The following is a 19,705-nucleotide window of genomic DNA, read 5'->3' as shown; positions in this document are numbered from 1 at the left end:
TAAGAAGAGACGGAAGTACAAATCTGATAAGCTTCAAATTTCCTTTGAACTCCTGAAAAACAATTTTCACAATTACCAGGAAGCGGTAAAATTTGCAGGAACAAAATACTTTTCCACCCTTATCTCCAAAAACGCTCAGAACTCCTAAGTCCCTTTTTAGTACCATCACCTCCATCAGTTGTCCTGCCCCCAGCACCAAATGGGTCCCCTGCTAACAGTGACGAATTTACTACATTTTTTCACCAGCGATGTAAAGAACATAAGAACGAATATTTCCCCTCACATCCGTGACCTGGCTGTTTCATTGGTCTGTTCTTCAAAATTAGACAGTTTCCAACCCGTTACTCTACCCTCCCTTGTAAAACTGGTCGCCACCATGAAACCTACCACATGCCCCCTCGACACTGTCCCCTCTGTCCTCCAAAAGGACGTAATTACAATAGCCGGTCCCAGCTTCCTCGCCATCTTCAACAGTTCTCTGGCCACTGGCACTGTACCTATCTGCTACAAGCATGACAATCAACTATCAGCCCCTCCTGAAAAAAAACTAACCTCGACCCCACCTTGCCAAGCAACTACAGACCCGTTTCTAAACGGCCTTTCCTTCCAAAAGCCCTTGAAAAGGTAATTTTAAGCCTTACCTTCACCAAAATGCTATCTTGGAAACTTTCCAATCAGATTTCAGGGCCCACAGGGTCTGCCTTGTTGAAGATACATAATGACCTACTTCTTACCATTGACTCTGGCGACTGTGCAATCCTGCTCGTTCTTGACCTCAGCGCAGCATTTGACACTGTCGACCACACCATCCTAATTGACCGTCTCCGGTACGGGGTTGGTATTGATGGCACTGCCCTGAGCTGGTTCATCTCCTACCTCAAAGGTCGGAGTTTCGCTACTAACATAGGCAACTCATTCTCCTTCCCAGCTAGTCTCTGCTGTGGGGTTCCACAAGGTTCCATCCTTAGCCCCAATCTCTTCTCCATGTATATGCTGCCTTTAGGCCAAGTCATTGAAAGGCACGGCGTTTCCTTCCATTGCTACGCAGACGATACGCAACTCTATCTCCCCCCTGAAGCCCCAAAACGAATCAAATCTGCTTAACCTTACTCGCTGCCTCGAGAATATAAAGTGTTGGATGGCCCAGAACTTCCTCCAACTAAACGAGAGTAAGTCTGAGGTCATCCTTCTTGGCCCCTCGGACTCAATCAAAATGATAGCAGGCAGCCTTGGAAGCCTTACCCCATTACTCAAACGTCACGTCAAAACCTTGGATGTGGAACAGCATCCCTCTTCCCATCAGAACTGCCCCCTCCATCGACTCCTTTAAGTCGAGACTAAAAAGTAATCTGTACTCCCAAGCCTTTCTTGACGTCCTCTGAGCGAGGGCTATATCCATGTAGTTTGTTTGTTATACTATTCTTATACAAATGTAAAGCACTTTGGCCAACGAGAGTTGGGTTTTATATGTGCTATTGAAATAAATGTGACTTGACCTGACGTACCAACTGAAATTCAATAGTCAATAGTCAATAGTCAATTTAATTGTCATTAAAATTAAAATTAAAATGTCGACAAGGTATGTTTTTTCACGACCAATTGTTTCCAAATTTCAGCTGATTGTATCGAAACGGCATTGTCTAAATGAGCCAAGCGTCACTGAAATAGATTTTTCGGCGCACCAGGTTTTTCTCAACCATGAAATACCTATAATAAACGCATTCCATATACCTGCTCTTGGTCCAGAGCCCTGGTTATTCAAGTGGTCGTTTAGATAAAGGTCGGCACGGCTGCCCATTGGTGGAGTTGCTGCCATACAGCGCCAGGGACCTGGGTTCGACCATGACTACGGGTGCTCTATGAGCAGAGTACGTTCTCCCTGTGAACTGCGCGGGATTTCTCCGGGTTCTCCGGTTTCATCCGACTGATCAAAGACCTACGGGATTGTCGGCTATTTAGCTTGCTATAATAGTAAATTGACTGCAGAGTGTAGCATTGGAGTCGCAGGTCCGCGCGGATTCGGTGGGCCGCAGGGCCTGCTTAAACTAAACCTAAATTAAACTAAATGACATCCACGTGTATCCCGTGCTCCCCTTATGTCCATCTGGGTACACCGGTTCAACTCTATCACATCGCCGCACCAACGTTCCATGTATGCTCGAATATCCGACCCTTCACTGGTATTTTATTTGCCATATCAGCGTCGGAATTGTCACTTGCACGTGTGAGCTATAGAAACCTTTCACCTTACTCCGAATTAATTTCTTTCTTTCAAAATCTTTTTATTAGTTTTTTTCCCCAAAAACAAAAACAAAACACCAAAAAAAGAATAATGATCAATATAACAATGATATTGATACATAGGGATCAGGATTACATTAATAACAGGTATAACCTAAATATGAGTCCAGTGTCAAAATACACATTGAATATAGACCTCGGTCTCTATGTAAATATAGTTAAATCTTTAAAAGAAAACATATATAAAAACAATTAAAAGATAAAAGAAAAAAAAGAAAAAGAGGAAAAACACAAAACCCCCCTAAACTAGAAAAAAAAAGCAAAACAGAATCTGGGCTGCAAAGAATTTCAACAATTTAAGTCCCTATTTGTCGTCAAGTCCGTTCCATCGTATAAGGGTAAAATAATTATTATAACGGTTGGAGAGGGGACAAAATATGTCGTGTGAAAATGGTGAATCAATCTTCCTCAAGTCCTATCAAATTTAACCAAGGGGTCAACAATGTCACTCCTGATTTAAACATGATATCGTTTCAGAGTACCAATGGAGTGTGGTCGGAGGATTAGAGTCTTTCCATTTAAATAAAATAGAGCTTCTTGCAGTTAATGTGGTCAAAGCAATCAGCCGATGGGCGGAACGGGACAAATGAATAGAATCTAACATTGGTAGCCCAAACATTGCAGTAATAGGATGAGGTTGTAAATTAATAACTAAAACTACAGAAATAGAATCAAAGATTTCTTAACAATATTTTTCCAAAAGTAGGCAAGACCACAACATATTAGTCAGTGAAGCCATTTTCGAGTTACATCTGTCGCAGGTAGGATTTATATAACCATAAAAACGAGCTAACTTACCCTTTGACATATGAACTCTGTGAACCACCTTGAATTGTATCAAAGCGTTATTAAACCTTTCTGATAAGGGTTTAAATGTTTCCCCCCCCAAGATTACGGTTTGATGTAGTAACTGAAAAAAAGGGTAGAGTAGCCTTCAAAAAATGTCTAATTTGGAAATATCTAAAAAAATGTGAGTTAGGTAAATTATATTCATTGGATTGTTCAACAGACATAAAACAACCATCCAAAAACAAATCACGAAAACCTACTAATCCTTTCCTCTTCCATAACAGAAAGGCTTGATCTGTGCTTAAAGGTTGAAATAAAAAAATAGATATGATAGGAATCGATGAGATAAAATCGTTCAATCCAAAAAACTTACGAAATTGAAACCATATTCGGAATATATGTCTTATTATTGGATTAGTCGTATATTTATTCAATCTCGTAATTGTAAAATAACGAGGCCCCTAGAATAGAAGCCAATTACAGCCCTTGCATAGAATCACGTTCAAGATTTATCCATCCTGGGCATTGGGTATCTTCTAAATCTTTTGTCCAAAACGTTAAATTACGAGGATTAACTGCCCAATAATAGAATCTAAGATTCGGCACTGTCAAACTACCGTCTTTTTAAAACATTTCTGTAAGTATTTTTTACTTAGTATGGGATTTCTATTCTGCCATATATATGAAGAGATTTTGGAGTCAATAATATCAAAGAAAGATTTCGCAACAAAAATTGGCATCGTCTGAAATAAATCCAAACATTTAGGTAAGATATACATTTTAATAGCATTGATTCGGCCGAATAAAGAGAAGTATATTGGTGACCATTTAGTAAACTGTTGTTTGATATGGTCAATTAGAGTCGTAAAATTATCTTAAAATAAATCCTTGTGTTTCTTGGTAATCTTAATACCTAAATAAGTAAAACCTCCCCCTCCTCCCCCACCTTTCCCTCCCAAATCCAGTCTAGTCCCGTCCCGACAACCTGGGAAACTGAAGGGAGCGACAATCAACTGCCACGGATGCAAATAATGTCATACACAAGAAAGGGCAGATGCTGGTAGACAAAACGTGAACACACAGTGCTGGAGTAACACAAATACGTCATCCCGTCACCCATTCCAACTCTCCTTGTCCCCGCCCACCCCCGCCCCCGATCAGTCTGAAGAAGGGTTTCGGCCCTAAACGTTGCATATTTCCTTCGCTCCATAGATGCTGCTGCACCCGCTGAGTTTCTCCAGCTTTTTTTGTGTAACCTCCAGAGATGTTGCCTGTCCTGCTGAGTGACCATACAGAGGGAAACGCCCTGGCACTGTGCGCATTTTCCCTTTGTAGGTCATATCAATAGATGCGGCCGTGCTGAATTATATCTTTAACTCAAAGCCGCAGGATGGAGCCGCCACCTTGGCAGCGAGTGCGGGTCCGAGATCCTGCCTAGTTTTTTTAAGTTCTGAAATTGAATACCTTTCAATACTGAATCAGAATATACTTACTGTATGAGATGCTGTTCAGCTCCTCTATTTGATGCTTAAAACAGGCCTTCTTTCACGGTTGGCTCAAGAGTAACTCGGGAGAGAAACTTGGTAACTCGGGAGAGGAACTTGGTACATCGCAGAAATGAGAAATAAACGGCAAACTTAGACATACACGTGGGAACTTGTTTAAACTCGTGAACATAAACTTGGAATCTCGTAGACAACCACGAGTGTGATATTTTCGGGATCACGCGTGGGTGGACTCGCACAGTGAGACAGGGCCACCGTGTGACAGAGAATATATTATAAAGTAGTCAATCCTAGAGTAACTATGATACACATGAGAGAAAAAAAAAATTATTTGTTATTTGGGTGTAAGAATCTCCAGACTTCAAACATTCCAGAGTCAAGTCAAAAAGGATAGCTAAAAATTAGCTGATTAGCTTTTACTATCCTGCTTCATATTCTTAGCTAGCTTACCTACGTACCTCGTTATTTCGTTTGGTGGTGCAGCTTGGTGTAGAAAAATATATATGCTTAAGAAAGAACTGCAGCTGCTGGACAATTCTAAGGTAGACATGCTGGAGAATCTCAGCGGGTGAGGCAGCACCTAGGGAGAAAAGGAATAGGCGAAGTTTCGGGTCGAGACCCTTCTTCAGACTAATGTTGGGGGGAGGGAGGAAGTAGGCGGAGACGTTAGAACTTGTGGGAGAACTGGGAAGGGGGAGTTGTAGGAGGGAGAAAGCAAGGGCTATCTAAAATTAGAGAAGTCAATGTAGAGAAGCAACCCAAGCGAAATATGAGGTGCTGCTCTTCCAATTTGCGCTGGACCACTCTGGCAATGGAAGAGGCACAGGGCAGAAAGGTCAGATTGGGGATGGGAGGGGGAGTTGATGTGCTGAGCAACCGTGCGATCAGTTTGGTTAACACGGACTGAGCAAAGGTGTTCAGCGAAGCGATCGCCAAGCCCGCGCTTGGTCTCACTGATGTAGAGCAGTTGACACCTGAAACAGCGGATGCAGTAAATGAGGTTGGAGGTGGTGAAGGTGATCTTCTGCCTCACCTGGAAAGACTCCTTAGGTCCTTGGATGGAGTCGACGGGGGAGGTAAAGCGACAAGTGATGCATTTCCTGCGGTTGCAGGTGAAAGTAGCCGGGAAGGGGGTGTTTAGGTTGGGAAGGGACGAAATGACCAGGGAGTTATGGGGGAAATGGTCTCTGCGGAAAACAGAAAGGGAATGATATGGGAAGATGTGGTCAGTGGTGGGATTCTGTTTGAGGTGGTGAACATGTTGGAGGATTATATGGTGTATGCGACTGCTGCTGGGGTGGAAGGTGAGGACATTAAAGTGGTTATCGATGTTAGAAGCAGTGAAATTAGCAATAACAGAAGACATAATGGAATGTCAGGTCGGACAAAGTCACCAAGAATTTCGAATGGCGAATCTTGCATAATAAATTGACAGGAGTTGAGAAATGAACTTGGAATTGGGCGTGTAACGAACATTATGTATGTGGACGATCCAATTGTTGTGGAGTATTATCCGTTAAATTAGGTCCTACATCGGAAATATGCGTGCAGAGTTAGTGTTTTGAGCGGAAGGTGGTGAGTGTATACATAGACACACGCACACATTTCGGATTTGCGACGTGTTCATTTCCTTGTTTGACCCCCCCCCTCCCCCCCCCCCCACCCCAACACCCCTTATCCTTGTTGAAAACAAACCAAGTGATTCCTACACATTCTCCCGTAGTTAGTTTCTCGCGGTCTGGTCGAAAAGAGATGCAAGCAGTAAACGAAACTGACCATACTGCCATTCTTATTTATTGATCCAACAGTTCAGACAGCTCCGAACTGCAGCCGTCTGTGATTAGGCGGAAATGAGACCGATCACCGTCTCGCAATAGCAGTTTGCTCGCAGCATAAGAACCCTGAACTAGACAACAGTTGACCTATCAGCATGTCTCTGCAGGATAACTTGCACATTCCTCCAGCATCTTCGCAGGCGCCTATAAATCACAACATACATATTCACCAATGGAATGTCTGGCCCTTGATTTACAAATACGTGGAAAACACGAAGGCGCATTGAAAACCACAGTATGGGAACCGGCACTCCGGCCCAACCTCCCCACACCGGCCAACATGTCTCATCAACACAACTCCCACCTGCCTCAGTTTGGTCCATATCCCTCCAAACCTGTCCTTTCAATGTACCTGTCTAATTGTTTCTTAAACGTTGAGACAGTCCCAGGCGTAACTATCTCCTCTGGAAGCTTGTTCTATAAACCCACCACCCTTTGTGTGAAATAGACCCCTCTCAGATTCCTATTAAATTGTTTCCCCTTCACCTGAAACCTCTGTCCCCTGGTCCTCGATTCCCATTCTTTGCGCAAGAGGCTCTGTGCATGTACATTGAGCGAGTTCAGAGAAAGATGCCGAATCTGAATCACAGTTTTAATTAAGCATTCGTTTTACACTCAGACCCTTGTCTGAAAAGAAAAGCAAGTGTTTGAAACAGTTGAATATGGCGTGTAGGGATGTCACTAATAGCAATTTGGTTAACTGTACTTTTCCTCACCCAATTCCGATTTATTATCATTTACATACTATCTATATCAAGATTTCAATAAATCTCTGTGCATTCCATCCCGAATTTATTTGTCTTGATTAAAAGAGGAATAATTCAGAGCCGCAAATCAGTTTCTAATTTGCCATCGTTCACGCGCGACTGGGGACAATGATAAGCGGGCAGAGGATCAATGAAAGTATCAGAAATCGTCCTCATATTCTACCCTTGGAGAGAAGCAGCGTGGACACGGAACATAGTCTGATCGTTTACTCCCTGTCGTCCATGATACCACGGGCCCTGCGCCGGGTCACTTCGGTGCGTTTCCGCAAGATGAGTTCCCCTTGCTTCACTCTGGACGAGATAAAAACCTCAACGTTGCCAGCAGCTGTGGGAAATATGGTTCAGAATGGACCTGCTTTGTTAACTTGCTCGATTCATCGTTCCTGATAATCGTGGATCAAAGTGGGACTAAAATAAGTCAAACTACGGCCACTATTTCGCTAGTAGGTCTAGAGAAAGACACTAAATATGAAACGTCGCGCCTGATGTTAGAAGCAGTGAAATGGTTGGCAATAATAGAACACATAATGGAATGCCAGGTCGGACAAAGTCATGCAGAATTTGGAAAAGCCCATCTTGCATAACATATGGATACTAGTTGAGAAATGTGCTGGGATATGTGAATGTAACACCACCCATCCACCTATCCACCCATCCACCCATCCACCCATCCACCTATCCACCCATCCACCCATCCACCCATCCACCTATCCACCCATCCACCCATCCACCCATCCACCCATCCACCCATCCACCCATCCACCCATCCACCCATCCACCCATCCACCCATCCACCCATCCACCCATCCACCTATCCACCCATCCACCCATCCACCTAGACACCCATCCACCTATCCACCCATCCACCCATCCACCCATCCACCCATCCACCCATCCATCCATCCACCCATCCACCCATCCACCCATCCACCCATCCACCTATCCACCCATCCACCCATCCACCTATCCACCCATCCACCTATCCATCCACCCATCCACCCATCCACCCAGCCACCCATCCACCCATCCACCCATCCACCCATCCACCCATCCACCCATCCACCCATCCATCCACCCATCCACCCATCCACCCATCCACCCACCCATCCACCCATCCACCCAACCATCCACCCATCCACCCATCCACCCACCCAGCCTCCCACACACCCATCCATCCATCCACCCATCCACCCATCCACCTATCCACATCCACCCATCCACCCATCCACCTAGACACCCATCCACCTATCCACCCATCCACCCATCCACCCATCCACCCACCCATCCATCCACCCATCCATCCATCCACCCATCCACCCATCCACCCATCCACCCATCCACCCATCCACCCATCCACCCATCCACCCATCCACCCATCCACCCATCCACCCATCCACCCATCCACCCATCCACCTATCCACCCATCCACCCATCCACCCATCCACCCATCCACCCATCCACCCATCCACCCATCCACCCATCCACCCATCCACCCATCCACCCATCCATCCATCCATCCAACTAGACACCCATCCACCCATCCACCTATCCACCCATCCACCCATCCACTCATCCACCCATCCACCCATCCACCCATCCACCCATCCACCCATCCACCCATCCACCCATCCACCCATCCACCTATCCACCTAGACACCCATCCACCTATCCACCTAGACACCCATCCATCTATCCACCCACTCACCCATCCACACATACATCCACATATACATCAACCCATCCACACATACATCCACATAGACATACACCGACATATACATCCACACATCCGCACATACATCCACACATCCGCACATACATCCACCCACATATCCACACATCCATCCACACATCAATCCACTATTGACACACACATCCACAAATCGACAGTTACTCGTTTGAAAGGTACACACACACACACACACACACACACACACACACACACACACACACACACACACACACACACACACACACACACACACACACACACACACACACACACACACACACACACACACACACACACACACACACACACACACACACACACACACACACACACACACACACACACACACACACACACACACACACACACACACACACACACACACACACACACACACACACACACACACACAATCTGCAGGTACAAATACAATGCAACATTTTTTGGGTTCTTTTAAGGTTAAAGGTAATAGCCCTCATTTACAAAGGGACCATGGGGCGGACAGTTGGGGGTTCTAGCATAAATATAGGCTCATTGTAACTTAAAATGACTACTCATCGAGTAAACGTCAGAGTATTTGCCCTGACCCATTAATTAGGCGGGTTCTGGAGCCGGCGAAACCCGGGACCTCTGCGGCAGTCTCACTGGTTTCCCTATTAAAGCGAATTGAAGATGTCTCACAGCATGTTCCCCAGCCTGGCACTGCCCCAGTACGACTACTGCCGTGACACTCACTCTTCACACTGACATTTATTGGAGTTCAGTTAACGGGGGAACCCACCGGACCTGCTCTGACCCATTAATTAGGCTGGTGAAGGAGTCGGATCTCTGCGGCAGTCTCATTCAAATGACACACTCACAATTATATTCATTATATTATATTTATATGATATAATTATATCTAATTACAGTCATTCACAAGTCATATGTATATATATATTGTATAATAATATATGGTTTAAATAGACAGCAGCACGGAATTCGGCTCCCATGGAGTAATATGAGCATTGAACACTAGATGGCGCTCATTTTCTAATAAACTTATTAATTAACGTGCAACTTTTGGCACGGACGAGTTATTAGTTTGTGGATTCCTTCTCGATTACATTTTATTTTATCTCAATCTGAGCAAAATTTCACAGCAGTAGTAGTTCACAGAACTGGGTTACCAAAGTTAAATTCTAGACACATTTTCGATCCTCGGCCCACAGCTTCTGACCTACTCCACTGCAAATTCCGACGAGAATTTTGGATTTAAGTCACTAAATTTCCGGTGGGTTCACGTATAGAGGATCGTGTTGAACCTTAGATGCCCAAATATATCCCGTTACCAAATACACTCTTAATTATATTATCAATCTGTGCTATTTGTGCCAAGATCTAAAAGACAGACTTTACATAAAAGCTGTGTATGTGCACCCTTTCCGAAAATGCCGCTTGATAGGGTATATTCTGTGAACGGAGGGCGGCACAGTGGCGCAGGATAACACAGCGGCGCAGCGGTAGAGATGCTGCCTTATAGCTCCAGATACCCTGGTTCGATCCTATCCTCGTGTGCTGTCTGTGCAGCGTTTATACGTTCACCCTGTGACCACGTGGGTTTTCTCCGGATGCTCCGGTTTCCACCCAGGCTCAAAAGGCTTCGAGGTTTAAAGCTCAATTGGCTCCTGTAAAATGTCCACAGTGTGTAGGGTAGTGCTAATGTACATGGTGATCGCTAGTCTGCGCGGACTCGGCGGGCCGAAGGGCCTGTTTCACTTTGTGTCGCCAAAGTCTAAAGTGTAAAGTCTAAAGAGTGCAATGGGTGTAGTTCAGAAGGAATAACAAACAGACCTTGACATGAAAGCAGTTTATGTTCATGGCTTTATTTCAGCGCTTGTCTCTCTTCTCGCTTGTCCGGCATCAGTACGTGTTGGCTCCCATCTCCCAAAACACATCTTGATCTCCCAAAAAGAGACTGACGGAGTTTCCATGCTCTGTTTAGAATCTCATTGTGGGGTGGGGAAGGGTTGGGGTCACATGTAGCAGCAACTTGTGCCGTCGTCGCAGAAGCCAATTTCCTCATTATACCCGTCCGGGCAGGGCGACGCGAGGCAATGTCCCGCCACTTTATCGCAGCGCAGAGAAGACGGTTCTGCCGGTGGAGAAGGGAAGGTTAATACGGAACTGCTTGTGCGTTTCCCTAGGAAGGCGAAAGGAGGGGATGACATGCTGGAGGTCACCACTTCTAGAGAGCCAATGTTGCAAGGCTGCTCTGTTGTTGGATCGATGCTGCAGGAGCGGGGTGTGGAATTAACGCATACTATATTGATAGATGGCGGCACGGGCGGTGGGGCAGTCCTGAAGAAACGCCGCACTCTTGGAGTGACATTGCGGGTGGGACGCCACGAAGGATAGGTCCGTTCAGGGGGAGCCCGGCTGTTTATTAAATGGCAGGTGGAGGGATTATCGCTAGGTTAAAATTACAGTACCGATGCGGCGGCTGGGTCGAGCATTTGGAACGGCTGTACTGGGGGGGGGGGGGGGGGTGGGGGGGGGGGGGGGGGGGGGGGGGGGGGATGAATGGGAAGTGATCTACTGAATGGCACCACAGAATCCCGGATGGGTAACGAGGGAGTAACGCGCAGTAATTACCAGATTCACCGCGAGATCATAGCACCGGAGCACAGGAACTGACTCACCCCCTATCTGGACGCCCTGGCTCAAGAGCAGGACGCCAACGAGTAGAACCAGCGCGATCATCGCTTCGAGAGTAATTCAGAGTGTTCAGCTTGCAGTGTGGTGGACTATGGTTCCTGTCCCACCAGCTGCTGCTGTTTATGATCAGTGAGACTGTGGGCGGGCACCTCTCCAGGAAAAGCAGGTCCCCACAAGAGAGCCGTGATTGGCAGGTAGATCCTGGAGGGCGGGGAGTGCGGTTTCCAAAACCGGACCGCAATGCGCGGGCTCATGGCCGGGTTACTCTCTGCTCCCACATCGTTCTTCGAACGAGCATATTCGGCTCTTGGAGTTCTCAAATTTGGCTCAACCTACGCTTCCAATTTCCGGAAAACCTCAGCTTGTCAAAGCCAAGGCAATTTATTAATTGTCAGGTTGAGAGAAATATCGGAACTGTCGGGTAACCGTCGCACAGTAGAACATGCTCTTCTCAAAGTTGAAAGTAAGGCAGCTGCACTCAAAATATTGGACAACTTGTCCTACACGACCCGTCTCGATGCAGCGCAAGGAAGTTCTCTGATTTGCACTTCCAGCTGCACAAAAGGATAAAGTCCATTATGAAACATGGCAGTGATGAATCCGGTGTCTCTGATGCGGAAGGAGCGCCGTAAGAATAAGAAGGGGGCTGGGTGCTCCAAGCAATGTAAGATGCGTCAATGGCGAGAGAACACAACACTGGGGGCAGCCGTCTTGCTGCCACCTTACTGATCCAGCGCTAACTGTTCCTAAATTTGAGCGCTACCCATGTGCAGACTGCGCGTGCTTACGGCAGCGGTACTTTAGGCCAGGGTATGTCAATGGGAGATGATAGACAAAGGGTGAGAGATAAATAGGTTAATCCCATTCGATTTGCCGCGTAATCAGTATGTCACCACACCTACCAGACTTGACAGAACGTTGGATCTGTGTTTCGGTAACATACCGGGAGCCTATGTCTCAAAGCCCCAACCACCACTCGGTCATTCCGACCACAATGTCATTCTGCTGCTTCCAAAATACAGACAAAAACTAAAAACAGAAGATATACAAACAAAAACTATTCAAGTCTGGAACGATGACTGTCGATGCATTAAGGGGCTGCATGGAGATCACTGACTGGGAAATATTTTTCCAAAGTTGTGAGGGAGACCAAAATCTGCTGACAGACTCTTTCTCCTCCTATTTGTCATTCTGTGTGGATGGTGTTATACCAACAAAACAGCTCAAGCTGTACCCTAATAACAAGCCTTGGGTTACCAAGGACCTGAAGCAGTGTCTTAACAACAAAAAAGTGGCATTCCTACAGGGAGACAAACACTGAGTAAAACAGTCTAATAGTAAGCTGAGAAGGAAGACCAGGCTGGCAAACTCCACTACAAAAACAAAGTGGATGAAAAATTCACCACTGGCAATGCAAGGGAGGCATGGCAGGGACTTAACACCATGATGGGCAGAGCCCAGAAACCGGCCCTGATCCAATGCTCTGACCCTGCCACCTTTGCTGAGCAACTCAACATCTATTACAGCAGGTTTGACAGGACACCCCCCCAGAATGACTGGACCCTCACCAGCAGTTCATCAATCACAGTGGATAAAAGGATATCCATCTATACTGGGCCGCATCAACCCTCACAAAGCTTCTGGCCCGGACAGGCTCAGGGGCAAGGTGCTGAGGGAATGCTCAGTTCGGCTGGGTGATATTATCACTCAGCTATTCCAGCATCTCCTTGACTCCAACTGTGTCCCACGGATGTGGAAGGAGTCCACACTCATACCGGTGCCGAAGAAATCTAACGCCAGGGAGATGAAGGACTACAGACTGGTGGCACTCACATTCATTCTTTCCAAGTGTATGGAGAGGGTGGTAAGTGATCACCTCACTGCTATGGTGGTGGACAGGCTTGACCCACTCCAGTTTGCCTATAAGGCAAGGCGTGGGGTGGAGTATGCCTGTTTGACTCTCCTGGACACAGTTAGCAGACAGCTGGACTCCCCACACCCCCACACACGGATTTTATTTATGGACTTTTCTTCAGCTTTTAACACAGTTAACACGGTCACCCTCTGCAACCGCTTTCTGGATCTACAAGTCAACCCATCACGTATCCTGTGGATAAAAGACTTTCTGCAGGACCGGCCTCAGCATGTGGTGGTAAATGGTTTTAAATCCAAGAACATGATTTTAATCACTGGTGTCCCCCAGGGTTGTGTCTTATCACCGATTTTATTTTCCATCTACACAAACAACATAACAAACAATAACAGTGACATTTCCCTTTTTAAGTATGCAGACGATATGGCCCTGGTGGCCCACATCAAGGATCGCACTTATCTGGCTGCCTACTATCAGCAGGTCAACACCCTGATGCTGTGGATCAAAGAGAGCTCTCTGGAGCTTAACATCTCCAAGACCAAGGAGCTGTGTTGTGGGGGGGGAGGCGAACAACTTCCCCGCAACCTCTCTTTGAACCTCTGAGGCTGAATGGGCAGACAGTTGAGCAGGTAGAAGCCTTTAGATACCTGGGCACAGAGATTGACACCCGCCTGTCCTTCTCCCAGCACACAGACTCTGTGTACAAGAAGGCACAGCAACGCCTGTTCCTGCTGAGGAAACTCAGGAGCTTTGATGTCAGACAGGACATTTTAACAGCTGTCTATAAATCACTTATAGAATCTGTACTCACCTTTAACATCACATCCTGGTTCACCCTCACCTCTGTCAAAGACAAATCAAAGCTTTCCCGGATCATCAATCAGGCAAGCAAAATAACTGGCAAAACTCAAAATCAGTTATCAGTACTCCACACTCAGGCAGTTAAAAGGAAAGCCAATCTCATTACACAGGATCCCACCCACCCCCTGCACAAGTCTTTCCAACTTCTGACATCAGGCCGTCGATATAAAGTCCCCCTATCCAAGAAAAACATCCACAAAAACTCATTCATCCCCATTGCCATAAACAGCTTAAATAAAAATGAACAATGGACAAATTAACCCTGACGCATTGTCACTTTACCCGCAACTTTTATCTTGTATCCTCAACTTTATATTTGCTTTTAAAATATTTTGTGTGCTCGCAGAACATCTGTGTTTTTAATCTTTATATTTTCTGCTTCTGAATCTGAATCTAATATCGCTCAATGCAATTATGAAATATAAACGAAAGATGAATCATTCTTGAACGCGGTCACAAAGGAGGGGCCGAATGTCATACATATTTTCGGCGATTTGACGGTGTGTTAGGTTAAAGGAATTGTGCAGCGGAAAGAACGGACCCAAGACATCTCCGGGAGGGCGCCACAGTCCACGGAATCCAACTATGACTATGTGCGGTGGTGATGGTGGTGGTGTGGTGGTGGGGTGGTGGCGGGGTGGGGTGGGTGGTGGTGGATGGGGTGGTGGTGGTGGGGTGGTGCTGGGTGTGGTGGTGGTGCTGATGGGTATGGGGTGGGGTTGGTGGGGGTGGGGTGTTAGGGGTGGGGTTGGGGTGGGGGAGGGGGATAGTCATGCAGCAGAGTAGAAATGCCTAAAGTTCACGAGTCCACTGATTATGGTCTTCACACAAGTATAGGTTACATCAGACGGGTATGACATTTAAACTACAAACAAAGACGGTCCTCTCATGAAATGAGGCAGTGCCAAATTTACATATCGGAGTATTTAATCAATCGTGAGTGTTGTGCTCCTGGTTTGAACAGCACGCAATGAATAGTACAATGTCAACAAACTACATCTCGAGGGTTTTGAGAGAAAATCTATCGCCGGAAACAATGTCTACGCATGGGAAAAAATCTTAAATGAGTGTTTTGAGAAATAATGTTTTCTCTCTTCCGATAACTATGTTGTTTGTTACGGTTGATGTTCTCAAACTCAAGCAGCTTGGCTTCTGGAATGCGAATGTGATTTCCCGTAATAATTCGCTTGTCGTTAGTTTCAATTGTTTAAAATTGTCCGTAGGGATTGTGAAATCTAACCGAACAAACACCATTGTCAAACTGAGAAGGGAACATATCCAAATGATTGCCAAGCTATTTCTCAAAGCGCTAATTATTTTTTTATTTCTTCACTTGCCGGTTTGCACATCTGGAAAGTTCATTTCCGGACCGAGGGTTTCTCACAGATCCCCGGGGCCACGAACCGTTGACTAAACAGTCGCCATAACTCGAGATTTATTTAAGCACAAGGTTAACCAAGTCAGAGATTGATTTAATGGTATTCTCCGTAAAGAAAACAAAAAAGCACAAAAGCGGCAGAGACTGTTTAGTGTTAGATACGCAAAAACAGGCCGTTCGGCCCATGAGTCCTCGCCGACCAGAGATCCCCGCACACTAACACTATCTTACATTTAACAGGGACAATTTACAGAAGCTTGTTCGGCTTTGGAGTGTGGGAGTAAACTAGATAATCCGGATAAATCCCACACGGTCACGGGAGAACGTACAAACTCCTCATAGACAGCACCCGTAGTCAAGAACGAACCTGGGTCTCTGACGCTGCAAGGCACTGTTCAGAGCTGTAGCATCTCTATCGCTGCGCCATCGTGCCTTGGTTTCTTTCGGAGAGAAACAACCTGTTGTTTGTAGGTCTGATGCGATGTATATCCTTATTAATATTGCACTTTATCAACCTGTTGAAAGTCGCACGACCTTTACAGGAATGATAATCGTGAAAACACATCGGACATAGAAACATGGAAAATAGGTGCAAGAGTAGGTCATTCGGCCCTTAGTGCCAGCACCGCCATTCAATATGATCAATATGACTGTCCATCCAAAATCAGTACCCCGTTGGCGCATTCTCACCATATCCTTATATGTTAGCCCTAAGAGCTATATCTAACTCTTGAAAACATCCAGTGAATGTCCACCCACTGTCTTCTGTGGCAGAGAATTCCACAGATTTAACAACTCTCTTGGTGTAAAAGTTATTTCCTAATCTCAGCCTTAAATGGCCTACCCCGTATTCTTAAACTGTGACCTCTGGTTTTGGACTCCTCCTAAACCTGGAACATTTTTCTTGCATCTAGCTTGTCCAATCCCTCAAATTGTTTATATGTTTCTGTAAGATAACCCCTCATCCTTCTAAATTCCAGTGACTATAGGCCCAGTCGATCCATTCTTTCATCATCCCACTTCCCGGGAATTAACCAGGTGAACCTACGCTGCACTCCCTCAATAGCAAGAAAGTCATTCTTCAAATTCGGAGATCAAAACTGGAAACTATGCTCCTGGTGTGGTCTCACCAGGGTCCCGTACAACTGCAATAGGCCCACCTTGCTTCTATACTTAAATCCTCTCACTATGAAAGCCAATATGTCATTCGCTTTCTTCACTGCCTGCTGTATCTGCATGCTTACCTTTAGTAACGGATGTACAAGGCCATCCAGGTCTCGTTCCACATCCTATTTTCCTAATCTGACACAATTCAGATAATAACCTGCCTTCCTGTTCTTGTCACCAAAGTGGATAGCCTCATTTTTATCCACATTACACTGCATTTGCTTTGCATCTGTCCACTCACTCATCTATCCAATCACCCTGCAACATCATGGTATCATCCACGCAGCTCACACTCTGTGTGATCCGCAAACCCGCGAGAGGACAGTGGGGCAACTTATTTTCTAACTTTATCTACATGCTTGCAGATGTCCAGAATTTAGTGGGTGAAATTATTTAACAATGTAGAGACATGGAAACATAAAATAGGTGCAATAATGAATGATTGTATGAATGAACGAATACGGTTATTGGCCAAATATTCACATACAAGGAGTTTACCTTTGTGCTCCGCCCGAAGCGCCAACGACACACAGTGACAGTTAGGAATTACACATAAAACATTTAACATTAATATTAAACCATTATTGATTAAACATGTGAATTAAATAAAATACCTGAGCAAAAGGCGGCTACAGATTTTTGGTTATTGAGTAGAGCTACTCCATGTAGGAAAACGCTGTTTTTTATATCTGGCTTCGGCAGCTTTGACAGTCCGGAGTCACCTTCAGGTGGCAAGTGATTCAAAGAGTTTGTGGCCTTGGTGAGAGGGATGAGAGATGATCTTACCAGTTCGCTTCCTGGCCATTCGGCCATTCGGCCCTTTGAGCCAGCACCGCCATTTAATATGATCATGGCTGATTATCCAGAATCAGTGCCCTGTTCCTTAAATGCCCCCCATTGCCTTCTGTGGCAGGAAATGCCACAGATTTACAAATCTCTCGCTGAATTTTTTTGCCTCATCTTCGTTCTCAATGGCCTACCCCATATTCTTAGTTTGTGTCCTGTGGTTCTGGACCCCCACAACATGGGGAAGATTTTTCCTGCAACTAGCTGTCCAATCCCTTAATAATTTTCTATCTATCTATCTATCTATCTATCACATCTATCTATCTATCTATCTATCTATCTATCTATCTATCTATCTATCTATCTATCTATCTATCTATCTATCTATCTATCTATCTATCTATCTATCTATCTATATATCTATCTATCTATCTATCTATCTATCTATCTATCTATCTATCTATCTATCTATCTCTATCTATCTATCTATATATAAAACTCAAATCAGTCCGCCTGCCGTACGGATCCCTTCCTGCCTTTCGATTCGTTGACGGCTGCTCCTTCCTCAGCTTCCAACACACTTCGAAACAATGTTGCAAGACAGGAACACTGAACTTTTCACTGCTGCAGCAGGCAGGGATTTTTTTTAAAGAGGCAGGGCAGTGCTTGAATCTTGCATTTGCATTTGCATTTGTATTTGCATTTGCATGTACGGCTGCCGGCTGCATTTCTTCCTTTGATTCATTGCCATGCCCAATCCAGATGCTCAATCTCCGAGAGCTTTTCCATTTCGGTAGAGATTTCGCTTTTCTTTCTAAGTATCCGCTCCTCAATTCATTTCGTCGTGTTGAAGTACACGTTTTTTATCAAATCCTTCTCCCCCCCCCCCCCCCCCCCCCCCCCCTCCACACCCAAGTATTTCAAAAATAAACAGGCTTCTCCATTTATATGTCAGCTTCCAACACACTTCGAAACAAAGTTGCAAGACAGGAACATTCTGAACTTTTCACTGCTGCAGCAGGCAGGGAAGGTGCCATTGGATTTTTTTTAAATCCACTGCTGACGGAGGCAGGGCAGTGCTGGAATCTTACTTTTGGGAACGGCTTCAGTTCCATTGGAGGAGACGGGTGCATGGTGGAATATTGGTTTGGGGGATCACACCATTGGGGGAGCAGACCCAACGTGTCTGCACTTGGTCTAGTATATATATAAAAGTCTGTGGCTGCCGCCTGCCGTCCGGCTGCCAGCTGCCTTTCTTCCTTTTGATTCGCTGCTCCTTCCTGTCAGCTTCCAACACACTTCGCAACAAAGTTGCAAGACAGGAACACTGAACTTTTCACTGCTGCAGTAGGCAGGGGAGGTGCAATTGAGGGAGGCAGGGGAGTGCTGGAAACTTACATTTGGCAACGGCTTCCGTTCCATTGGAGGAGACGGGTGCATGGTGGAATATTGGGTTGGGGGAATCACACCACTGGGGGAGCAGACCCAACGGGTCTGCACTTGGTCTAGTTATTATATAAAAGTCTGTGGCTGCCGCCTGCCGTCCGTCCGGCTGCCTTTCTGCCTTTTGATTCGTTGCATCGTGTGATGTCACAATTCCCAATGCTCGCAGATATCCAATCGGAATGGATCCATTTACATGGATGGCTGCCGGCCGCCTTTGTTCCTTTGATTCATTGCTACTCCGAAACCAGACGCAGAATCGCAGAGATCTTTTCCATTTCGGTAGAGATTTCACTTTTCTTTCTAAGTATCCACTCCTGATTACATTTCATCGTGTTTAAGTACACGTTTTTAATCAAATCCTGCTTCCCCCCCCCCCCCCCCCAATATTTCAAAAATAAACTGGCTTCTAACCCATAGAGGCAGCACCAGCCCCAGCCCCTGATGAACGTTCCATCGTGTGATGTCACAATGCCCAATGCTCACAGATGTCCAATCGGAATGGATTCATTTACATATGCCTTTGCAGGAGCCCCAGCCCATCGTGTGATGTCACAATGCCCAATGTTCA

At 45.7% G+C, this 19,705-nt stretch overlaps 1 long non-coding RNA gene across 1 annotated transcript; it reads right to left on the bottom strand.

Annotated features, from left to right (window-relative positions):
• Positions 1 to 10,778: 10,778 nt before the first annotated feature.
• On the bottom strand, positions 10,779 to 11,846 carry LOC129707627 (uncharacterized). Its single transcript, XR_008725213.1, has 2 exons — positions 11,611 to 11,846; positions 10,779 to 11,063 (listed from the first exon to the last, which is right to left on the bottom strand). It is a non-coding gene; the product is annotated as an uncharacterized LOC129707627 (long non-coding RNA).
• Between the last annotated feature and the right edge of the window lie 7,859 nt (positions 11,847 to 19,705).

Source organism: Leucoraja erinacea, chromosome 22, assembly GCF_028641065.1.
Source record: "Leucoraja erinacea ecotype New England chromosome 22, Leri_hhj_1, whole genome shotgun sequence".
Taxonomy (NCBI): domain Eukaryota; kingdom Metazoa; phylum Chordata; class Chondrichthyes; order Rajiformes; family Rajidae; genus Leucoraja; species Leucoraja erinaceus.
The sequence above is the reverse complement of the archived record's forward strand: the minus strand, read 5'-3'. Positions and strand labels throughout refer to the sequence as shown.